This window comes from Branchiostoma lanceolatum, chromosome 5, assembly GCF_035083965.1.
Source record: "Branchiostoma lanceolatum isolate klBraLanc5 chromosome 5, klBraLanc5.hap2, whole genome shotgun sequence".
NCBI classification, from domain to species: Eukaryota; Metazoa; Chordata; class Leptocardii; order Amphioxiformes; family Branchiostomatidae; genus Branchiostoma; species Branchiostoma lanceolatum.
The window spans coordinates 25433835-25445491 of NC_089726.1; the positions used below are offsets into that span (position 1 = coordinate 25433835).

Below are 11657 nucleotides of genomic sequence, written 5' to 3' on the forward strand. Positions count from 1 at the left end.
TGCCTAAATTTGCCGACGCATCTCAAGCAACATTGCAACTGCTTAAATCTGGCAAAGCATGTGGCATAGACTCTATTTCAAATGAGATGCTAAAACACGGGGCAATACAGTTATGCCAGCCATTAGTTATTCTATTTAACACCATTCTTGGAACGGCTCGTTTCCATCCAACTGTAACACTAGCATTCTTACACCAATATTTAAATCAGGCGACAAATCCAACGTGGATAATTACAGAGGAATTGCAATCTCAAGTTGTCTGTCAAATTTGTTTACACTCCTATTGAATAATAGATTACAGAACTTTGTCCAAAATAATTGTCTGTTATCTGACACTCAGTTCGGCTTCAGACGAAAGTGCCGAACCTCCGACAATGTTCTTATTCTTAAAGCTCTTATTGAGAAATATCTACAAAAGAAGAGGGGTAAATTATTTGTGTGTTTTGTCGACATGAAGAAGGCATTTGACAGTGTCTGGCGTGATGGTCTATTCTATAAATTGTCAAATTATGGTGTTGATGGTAAATTTTTCAGTGTATTACAATCCATGTACCTCGATGTTAAATATGCAGTCAGACTGCAAAATGGCTTGTCAAACCCCTTTGTCTCCACATGTGGTGTTAGGAAAGGATGCAATATCAGCCCATTATCATTCAACCTTTTTATTAACGACCTACCTCAATGTTTTGATGGCAATGAATGCGATGCCGCATCTCTAAGTTCTAAATCACTTAACTGCTTGTCTTGGGCAGATGACCTTGTGTAAATGTATCTAAAACGAAAGTTTTAGTTTTTGCAAAAGGTCCTCTTAACAAGTTCTATATATACGGTAAAGAAATAGACGTCGCCGACAGTTATACTTACCTTGCTGTCCCACTGACGTCTTCGGGTAAATTTAAAACAGCCAGAAAGTTTTCAAAGACTAAAGCCACGAGGGCTCTATTCAAACTTAAATCACTTCTATTTTCTGAAAGAAACATCCCAATTCAGTTAGGCATTAGCTTATTCAACAAATTTGTACGGCCCATTGTTCTGTATGGGGCAGAATTAACATGTTTTGACCAAACTTCTTAAACAGTGAAATTGATTTTATCCAAACAAATCCTGGATTCCACACCAAGAAACGTACTATCCACTCTTTTAAAGAAACTCGATTTGGATAATAGCACTCCTGCAACTATAAGAAAGAGTGTGAGTTCTGACGTCACCCACTCTTACGTGATTCATTTAAAGAAAAAATCAGACAACGATAAATAATTAAGACTCGCATCTGGCCTTAAATTAGAAAATGACAACATGGCAATTGAAAATATACATCTTCCCCTACAATTCTTCCCCTAAATTCAAAATCATCAAATGACGGAATTCGTGGTGAATATGGGAACCTTCCCAATCATTATTGATGCTAAAATAAAACTTATCAAATACTGGCACCGGTTAGTAAATTTACCCGAAGACACTCTCCTTCGTGAAGCATACGACGTTTTACAGTCCGCTGACTCTGACTGGGTGAATCATGTAAATGACATTTTTAATTATAACGGTTTTGGGCAAGCATGGACGAACCCTAGGTCATACAAAGTTGATGTGTTGACCGATCAATTACGAACCCGTTTACAAGATATATACTTACAAGAATGGCGTACTTCTATTCAAAACAATTCAAAACTTTCAATTTATTCTGTGTTAAAGAAAAGGTACGGACAAGAAAAGTACCTATCTGATATACATAATTTCGAAGTTCGTAGAGCAATCACCAAGATAAGAATATGTAGTCATAGATTAAATGTGGAAATCGGAAGATACCATAAAATTTCCCGTGACCAGAGGTTTTGTCCATTCTGTCCAAATCAGATTGAAGATGAACAACGCTTTATTCTAGATTGTCCACGATATCATGATAAGCGCTCAAAGCTGTTCAACCTTCTTTCCGCCTGCTCAACAGAATTTGATGCATTCCATTCTATATATCAATTCAAATACGTTCTAGAAGGAGACAACCCTTACTGTGTACAAATAGGTAAATATATCAAAGAATGTTTAGATCTTAGAACTAGTAGTGTAAGTGATAGGTGAAACTCGACATGTTAAGGTATTCATATACTTGTTATATTTGTACTAAGGTGAATTATTTTGTATCCCATTGTTATTGTTTGCATGTTTAGTTGTAGAAGACCTTACGGAAGTCGCTGTACTTCTGTTGTGTCAATAAAGATTTCTGTACCAAGTTGTAATTGGGCGTAAACAAGGCCTAAGGAGTTACTTTCTTTCAAAGTCTTTCCAAAAAATCGATTTCATCTTACAATATTTAGATACTGGCTGATAAAGTTATGGTCACCACCCCACCCCCCCACCCCCAAATGATCCAAAACAACACAATAATTAATATTTCTCTAAACCTGAGCAGTATTCTAATTTTCCGGGAAGACCTCCTTGTAGCAACTGACTATCACTACATCCTGTAAAAAATTCTATATTCCAGGATCTTCGCAGCAACCTTGCCAGGTCAGTTATTGTAAAAATAATAACGATCCTATATTTATGAATTATGGAAATACCATGAATCTATTTCCAGTATCTTATTCATAGCTAGAAGGAGTAGTACCTAGGCAAAGTTTCCTCCAAATTTCAAACTTATTTGCCTTACGGCACTGGAGATATGGCGGTTTGTATCCACCCTACCGTTCACTCTACTTCAGGTCTTAACCAGGCTTGGTCAAGTCTTATCTCAGTAGAGAATTCTGGAGTGGTGCGGTCGTTCCTCTTGCCGAGAGTGACTCGTTTGTAATTGCAGGGATTGTGTTGAATAAGGTTGTCGCCATAGTAGCTGCACTAATAGCTCAATGAAGCTGGCTCCATTTAGCTATTAGTAGAGCTAGCTCCAAGGAGCCGATAAGTGCAGCCCTGCTGCAGATTTTTGTACCTCCAGAGATCTGGCTGGATCTACGTACTTTCCATGCATAAGCATGGTTCACGTGAATCCTAAGGAAAATGTATAAAACTCTATTTGGAAATGCCGCTCTACGGCCCACGATTCTTACAAGCTACTCCCGATAGCTCCACACAGTTTCAATGCAAAATCATGGTTAAAGTCACCCCTAGGAAAAATGCAAAAATCTCTAGTTAGAAACGCCCCTCTACGGCCCAAGATTCTTACAGGGTGCTCCAATGTATTATCAATAGCTCCACGGACTTTCAATGCAAAATCATGAGTAACGTCACCCCTAGGAAAAATGTAAAAATTTCTATTTGGAAACGCTGCTGAACGGTACCTAATGCTTACAAGCTGTGGCCCCATTCCTTAGCTCCACGCGCATTGAATGCATAGAATGGTTCACGTCAACCCTAAGAAAAATTAAAATATCTATATGGAAACGGCGCTGAACGTAGAAATCACGTTTGGACAATTAGCAGGAAGAGCCGGTAAACATTGTCAGTGTACAACTATGAGAACAGCAATACAGCTAGAAAAATAGTAAACTATATATTATAGCAAACACCTGTTGTGGGGTCAAACTTTAACGTTTGGCAAAGTGCAGATTATACGTTACTGGAAAGTCGGAATATTCGGCTAATATCCGGAAACAAAGCTTTAACATATTCGGATCCGGATATATTGCGATTAAATGTGTTCCCGTTTCCGGCTACAGATATTGATCCGTAAACTTAGGATATCGAGATCAAGAAACGTCTAAATATCTTCGGAAACGAAATATTGTCGGAAATATCCTGTCATTGAAACGTCCGGAAATCGACCCTTTTCGCACAATGACTGCCCACCAGTTTGGGGGATGAATGATTGACTTTCCTCCTACCCGCTTTTAGAAAAAAAGTCCTGGTAAATGTTAGCACTTTATTGGCTGCCTACGTCAAAAAGTTTGCAACATTTTACAAAGGCGCCGCTCGCTTGGGTCGTTCCATGATACTACTACTAGTGGGTACCTTTTTTATTGCTCGTCACGTTGTTCTTCTGTGGAAATATTCTACATCTGTGGTTTATATTCTAGTGATTTAGTCTAAAATGCACATTAAAATCTAAGGGATTACTAATAGATGACTTCGTGACGCCAACCATAAATTTGACTTTTTTGCGGAGTAACGGGCAAATCCTCATTCACCAGGGGGTTAGCAACTTTAATTAGTTGCAGGACTGTATTTCCAGCCCGGCAGATACACAATTAGCGTCACACGGGGATGGCAAATTTCACAAACACAATAAACTGGGGAAGTAACAGCCCTGAATACAATGCAACACAACATAACACAACCCTTTCCCTTGCACCACTGCACGAAATGGCCTCATTTCCCGGCGTATACGTACCAGGATTTTTCTGTATACTTGTCGGATACTGACGGATACTGACGGATACCGGCGGATTCGTGTAACGTATCCGACTATATCCGCACCGGTATATGGAATATTTCCGGAGGAATCCGAAATAAGGTATTTTCGACGAATACGGAGCCGTTCACTGTACGGAAATGCCACAGATCCTGACGGATATGTACAGGGATTTTTCTGTATTTTTGGCGGATACTGACGGATACTGACGGATACAGGCGGATTCGTGTAACGTATCCGACTATTTCCACACCGGGATATGGAATATTTCCGGAGGAATCCGAAATAAGGTATTTTCGACGAATACGGAGCCGTTCACTGTACGGAAATGCCACAGATCCTGACGGATATGTACAGGGATTTTTCTGTATTTTTGTCGGATACTGACGGATACTGACGGATACAGGTGGATTCGTGTAACGTATCCGGCTATTTCCGCACCGGGATATGGAATATTTCCGGAGGAATCCGAAATAAGGTATTTTCGACGAATACGGAGCCGTAAACTGTACGGAGATGCCACAGATCCTGACGGATACGTACAGGGATTTTTCTGTATTATGAAGAAAATGGTGAATACTGACGGATACAGGTGGACCCAACAACGAATCCGTAACGGAAGTGCTTGCATTCCTAATTTAACTATACCCAAAACATCATTTTGAATGACAGGAAGTTTGGGAAAGCCTGTATGTAACATATGCATTATTTCATATTTCAACATAATGTATTTCTAAGTTCAAAAAGTATCAAATACAATAAAATACGAAAGTACTATGTGGCTAAATAATCCATTTCGTTTGAGACAGGCTGAGGGACATCCACATACTCAAAGCACTACTGAATATGCAGGTTAATGTCGGTAAATTGGGGTTGTGCAAGCACAATGTTCTGAAAAATTATGAAATGTATTACAATTAACACCATCGCAACATTGTGGTAATATTTACTACTGTATAGTGCCCTTGGACCAATATTATCTACATGTTCTAAATATTCCACTAAAGTAATAAAAGCCTTATTTGTGGCCAGCTCTTCGTCTAAAAGCCATCAGATACAATTATTTCAAATACAGAGGTTGAAAAAAAGAAAGTAACATTATACTGTCTGAAAAACTCCCATGATGACACGCCACATTTTAAACGTAAGTAGCATATGCCGTACGGAACTGCATGTGTATACTCGTCCTCTCCCCATTCTCTGACTACATCTGAGTCCACTTCTTCCATGCACTCTTGGTAAGGTACAGGCAAGGCTGATTTCTTCTGTATCTGCATGTTGGACTCAGTTTGGAGTCCATCTTGTGATGAACCAGTTCCTATATGATAAAACCAAATGATTAATAAATATCAGTTCACGTATTTAAGGAACATGTCACATGATTTTGACATGGGCTTCGTTTCATCACAGCAGCTAACAAAAACACGGGACAATGGATATCCATTATGCCTGTCTCAGCTAACATTGAAGTGTACCGATGATGGACTTAAGCCTTACCGATGGAGCCTGAGGTACTCAGCAGCTGAACATCTGACAGTTGATTGCTTTGTTCCCAGCCAAGGTCCTCACAATATGTGCTGCATTTGTGAAGGAAGTATCTGCCGATGCTGTACTGGATATATATATATAAAGGGAAACAATGACGAATATTAAACATATCACATACTCACATGTGTAAAAAACATGAATCTGGGCATCGTTGAATTGACTACGTAAAACTTACATCTATAACTTGAATATGATATCGATCAAACATGCACGGCTATAACTGAATGAAATAATCACTGAAGCACACTACTGCCTCCTTATAAGTTCTAGTTCACTATCCACAAACTGTGGGATCTTTGTGGGACAAATATAATACTTATGACATTTTCTTCCCTTCCATATCTTTAATTATCTTTCCCTCAACTGCTTGCTATTTTGTACCTGAAACGTTAACCAGACACACATGTCTGCTGACCATTGGCAAGAATGAACAAATTGAGATTTTAAATTTCCTAGATCCTAACGCCGTAAAAGAGCAGGTCGGCTGGAGAATTCTTATGGTCATGCGAATGCGATGATACAATAGGAGGATAACTGACGCTAAAACTAGTTAGAAACAAGAATTTTTCAATTTGTACTTACCAAAGGGCAGTCCCTCTATATGATGAATCAACTCCCTACCAGCTTTACAAGGGGGGAGGGGGGCGACGAATATTGCATGCACGAAGAAGACAACGTCGCAATTCCGTGCGTTTGAGTTTACACCTAATTCCCTTCGCCTCTCAAGCCACTCAAAAATTACTGGTACATGGTCGACCATGGTAGACTCTGGCGATGCCATGTCAGGCACAGAAGGTGACGACACGCCGTTCTTGTCTGTGCTGTTAACCGAAAGAAAACCGTTAACGTTTGTCGCGCCCAGAAGTGTCTTGTGGGTAATTTGGATATCCGACACGAATCCGTGTTCCGTATACGTCAGGATCCGAGACAGCTCATGACTTGCAAATAATCTGAACTTCTAACATATTGGCAAATACATTAAAAAATGAAAGATCCTAGTAGATATTGTATCCGTACCCGAAACGTATCCAGACGTATACGGCATCGGAATTGCTGGATCTGAGGTGTTCCTGGTATTTGTCCGAATTTGCTCGGAAACGTTCCGTATCATGCCGTGCAGTAGAAGTGTGCATTTATTTGTCAGGAGCCGAAGTAATTACCGACATACAAACAATCCGAACATTCCAAACATTTAAAGAAAACGAGGGATCCGCGCAAATATCTTCGGGTATCCGAGGCGCATCACGGATCCGGAGGAATACGACGTCAGAATGTGTCGGATCTGCGGGCACCTCGGTATCCGATCAGTGAACTGGGATTTGTCCGGATTCGCTCGGAAATGCCATGTGGCCCGATTCCGGATACGTCGGATCCGTCAGGATACGTGGCCATTTCATGCAGTGCACGTTCACAACAAGCATGTTCGTGCATGAGGTCTTTCCTCTTGTGAGTCTTGTCTATTCAGGTCTCCCGTCGACCAAACGCGCGATGACACGAATGCTAAATCTACCTTCCTTCTACCAAGGCGCAACCAAAGAAATAAATGTTTAGTGCATAAAGAAATGAATACATTCTCCCACATGTATTTGTTCTGGTCGCCAAGGTCTTACGAACATCATGAGCACCGCATTAAAATGGTGACACCAGCCACGGTAGTCCCTTTCTTGTCTTCTGTCGTCTCTAACGGGACTGCAGCAGGACTCTACGAGCACTGGCCTCCATGAAAGGTTCGTAGAGGAGCTCTAGGGAGTTCCTTCATAGGCTATGGATTATAGACTAAGGAGGCGTAAACCATGTATTGCATTCATTGTGCGTGGAGCCGCCAAGATATGTTTATCGTTCGGTAAAGCCCCTCCATGGAGGAGAAATTTTTGTCAAGGTGACGTGAACCATGTTTTGCATTCAGTGTGCGTGGAGCCGCCAAGTTATGCTTATCGTTCTGTAATTTATTTATCGTTCTGTAAAGCCCATCAATGGAGGAGTAATGTCTATTTTTTTTCAAGGTGCCTTGAACCATCTATGGAGCTAAAACAAAGGTATACAAATTTTCTTGAGGGTGACGAAAACCATCAGTCTGCATTCATTGTGCGTGGAGCCTGCTCTATGCAGCCCGTTATCGTTAACCAGAACTTATATACATGCGGAGTATTTGTTTTTTTCTTGAGGGTGACGTTAACCATGAGTCTGCATTCATTGTGCGTAGAGCCAGCTCTACAGAGCTAGAAAATGCCGAAGGGTTGTATCAATAGCTCCATGGAGCTAAACCTATGAAGCTAAAGGGATACTGACTTTCTTGAGGGTGACTTGAACCATGAGTCTGCATTCATTGTGCGTGGAGCAAGCTCTATGAAGCGTATATCCATGGTGGAGTATAAAAAAAAAATATTGGAGGGTGACGCGAATCATAAGTATGCATTCAAAGTTCGTAGAGCCAGCTCTACGAAGCTGAAATAAGAGCCAGCTCTAAAAGGCTGCCGTGGGGTTGTGCTAATAGTTCCATGGAGCTAGCTCTACGGAGCTAAAATGTATGTAAATTCTGTAAAGGGTGACGTGAATTATGTTTCTGCATTCATTTTTCTAGAGTCAGCTTTTTGAAGCTTGATTTTTTTGTTAAATTATTTCTTCAAGGTGACATGAACCATGCATATGCATTTTTCCTGAAGGTGACATGAACCATATAAATGCATTCATAGTGCGTAGAGCTAGCTCCTTGGAACCGGAAAAAATTGACGCAGGGCTGTACTTATCGCCTCCATGGAGCTAGCTCCAAGGAGGCTATTAGTACAGACCCTTCTCGGTTGTTGGCAATCGTGTATCATTATTCCTATCATTATTTCCATGAAAAAACTACTTTTTCATGATGATATTGTTTTGGGTGTGTTTGCATGTGTGTGTATGTGTGTGTCTCCGGATGAAGAACCTGTTGATGGATTGTAGTGATATTTGGTACGTGGGTAGGTGTTGGGAGGAGAAAGGTCTAGGTCGATTTTGCCCCCAATGGTATTTGTCACTGAAACTGCGATGGCGTAATTGTCAAAATCTTCGAAGGAGAATAACTGAAGAAATTAGTAATAGATTTTCGTGTTATTTACTATGCAGTTGGTTAGACAAAAAGGCACACAATGAATAGCAAATTATGCGAAATGGGAATTTGTTACATTATTTCAGGTTAATCTGCTCAACACGGAATGGTATTCGTAAATTTCCTATAGGTTCATTAAGAACGTGCCCATGTCGAAATCTCTAATAATAATTTGCATATTTATGCACTTAGTATAATTTTCGGTATTTGATGTGATCGTTGCCCGGTTCTGTCAAATGTTATCATTCTGCTTGGTAAGATATTTGTCTTTACACATCGCAAATATTCATTGAATTTACCAGCCTTCATATCTTTTGTTCCCTTCCTTTATAGATCATAAATGAATATTGAAAACAGACAAGGCAAACTACATAAACATATAAAAAATACAGTATTTTCCTGTAAACAATGTCTTGTTGTGAATAGAAGTTATAGTTGATATGAGTAATAGGGTTATTAGTGGCAAATGCGAAAAAAATGGTGGATTCTAATTCATAACTTTTTTAAGACAGATTTTTGTAAAAACAGGGAGTGCATCTATTGGCTATTTTTGACAGCGCCGTATCCAATCCACACGCTCGAACCCTGCGCCGTGAAGAAGCCATAGGTTTAAATCGTGGGCTCAGAATTATGTAAGATTCTTGTCGATCAAGCTCAACAAAATAAACTTTGGAATTCATAGCTGTCGTTTTTGTTTTCTTTTGTGCTTTTCTTGTTCCTCCGCGCGTAGTTGTGTACACAAGTACGTAACGGGCGACCTTCTACACTGGTAGTTAACCGTTAATTCTTCTAACTAAACACGTCGAAAACAAGACGCAAGTTTGCTATCTTGGGGGGTAAAATGTTGCTCAAGTGTATTATGTTGTAAGAAACGGAGATTTGCAAAATACCTTATCGTTGGCGCTGTTAGGGTGTTAAGAGTCATTGCATGAGAAAACCAGGCAGAGGTTGGAAGATGGGGGTCGGCCAAATCGGCTCATACTTTGTATGTGTGATAGGTATGTTGAACTCTCAACAACCATATAATTAAAACCCTCCAGCTATTTCTCGTTATGGAGTTCTGGGACCCCCCTCCGAGACCCTCGAAAATCCAACAATTTAAGGATGAAAATTACTGAAATTGCAATGGCTACCCTGGTAATTCTGATAAAGATACAAACATAAGTTTTGTATTTACGTATAGAATGAGTTCCCTAGTTTTACCTACTTAAAGTTGAAGGTGAAGCATTGAACTCCAGAGGGTGTACTGGGGGATTACCAGAATCAATGAAAACAGAATTTTCATCACTGAATTTTAGTCATTTTTAAGGGGTATTACCTGCCCTGGGCAGTGGCTTTGGAGAATGGTTTTACTGTTGCTGGAGAGAGGAACATCTACTGATTCAAAAACAAGCTTCATAAATTTGGGACACTCATAACGCGAGCCGTTAATGGGGGATCTTTATGGGGATTTTTCGGGTTTGGGGTAATATATAAAATAAGGTAATGACATCTCACCGAGGGTAGGTTACGGCCCTTTTTTTCTGTCGCTGGGTGAAAACCATGCATTACAATCATCAAGTGCTGAAATGGATGTAAAATGTTGATTTGGGCTCTACATGGGGGATATAAGGATACTTAAAACGTGAATTAAGCTTGTTTTACCCATTTTACAGTTGCTTTCTAAGACGTTAATTAGTAAGTTACTAACTAAATAAGAATGTGCAAATATGGAAGTGCTCAATAGTGAAAAGGCTACGCATGGGGCTTATCAGGACTACGAATATGTGATATCACTAGTCCACGCAGGTATATCAACGGTGCAGAGCTACATGTACTTTATATGGATAGTCAAGAAAGAAGGCAGTCACTATAACGAATGTCAAGAAACAGTTTTCAGCTGAATATATACACTTATAATTTCGGGTCAGTACAGGTATCATACTGAAATCGATAGATTGTACATTGCAGTTGCAATTGCTCCATTTTAAAGAACATTCAATATCTAATTTTGGTATACGGTATCAAGCTTTCTCGAAGAACTCAGCCAATGACTGTAGCTAGTAATTTCAATCTCTTTTACAGATTACAAAATCTGATATGATACAATCCACAATACATGGCACCTGGCTATTGGTTAGCGGGACAGCCAGGTACTTGGGAGCTAAGTATTTAATATGTGCTATGCTACGGCTGCAAAAGTTTTGAATATTGTTTAACCAATACAATATAAAAACTAACAGCATTTAATTAAAAAGACACCAAAACATACATTTGCTATAGGCGGTTGGAGTTTGTAATTATCTTATAAGAATTGAAATCTCAAATGTTGAAAAACGTTAAGGGCATCACTGAAATACTTTGTATGTATTATTGCCGTAATACAGATAATAGTGCATTACAAGTCAAAGGTTCATAACATAGAAAAGTCTGTAGAAACAGACATACGCCCGGAACAGATAATCATCAACCCAAGCATGTGCAGGTGCGCAAAATGGTCGCCACTGGGCAGATGTAAGAGACTTTCCCAAATACTGGTCGTGTTCTGGAAAGTGGCAAGTGTAAACTTGATGCGTCATCATCAGTCCTGTCAGCTTCAAGGATTTCAGCCCTTTACATTTGGCACGTTTGCAGATGTTCATTTCTCATAACGAATCAAATGATATGTGATTGCAATAGTTGACATTTTTGTATTATTACTTTCAT

At 39.7% G+C, this 11657-nt stretch overlaps 1 long non-coding RNA gene across 1 annotated transcript; it reads right to left on the bottom strand.

Moving 5' to 3' along the window:
* Nucleotides 1-4113: 4113 nt before the first annotated feature.
* On the bottom strand, nucleotides 4114-8321 carry LOC136435844 (uncharacterized). The gene is made up of 3 exons (XR_010755975.1): nucleotides 6473-8321; nucleotides 5840-5954; nucleotides 4114-5660 (listed from the first exon to the last, which is right to left on the bottom strand). It is a non-coding gene; the product is annotated as an uncharacterized lncRNA (long non-coding RNA).
* Between the last annotated feature and the right edge of the window lie 3336 nt (nucleotides 8322-11657).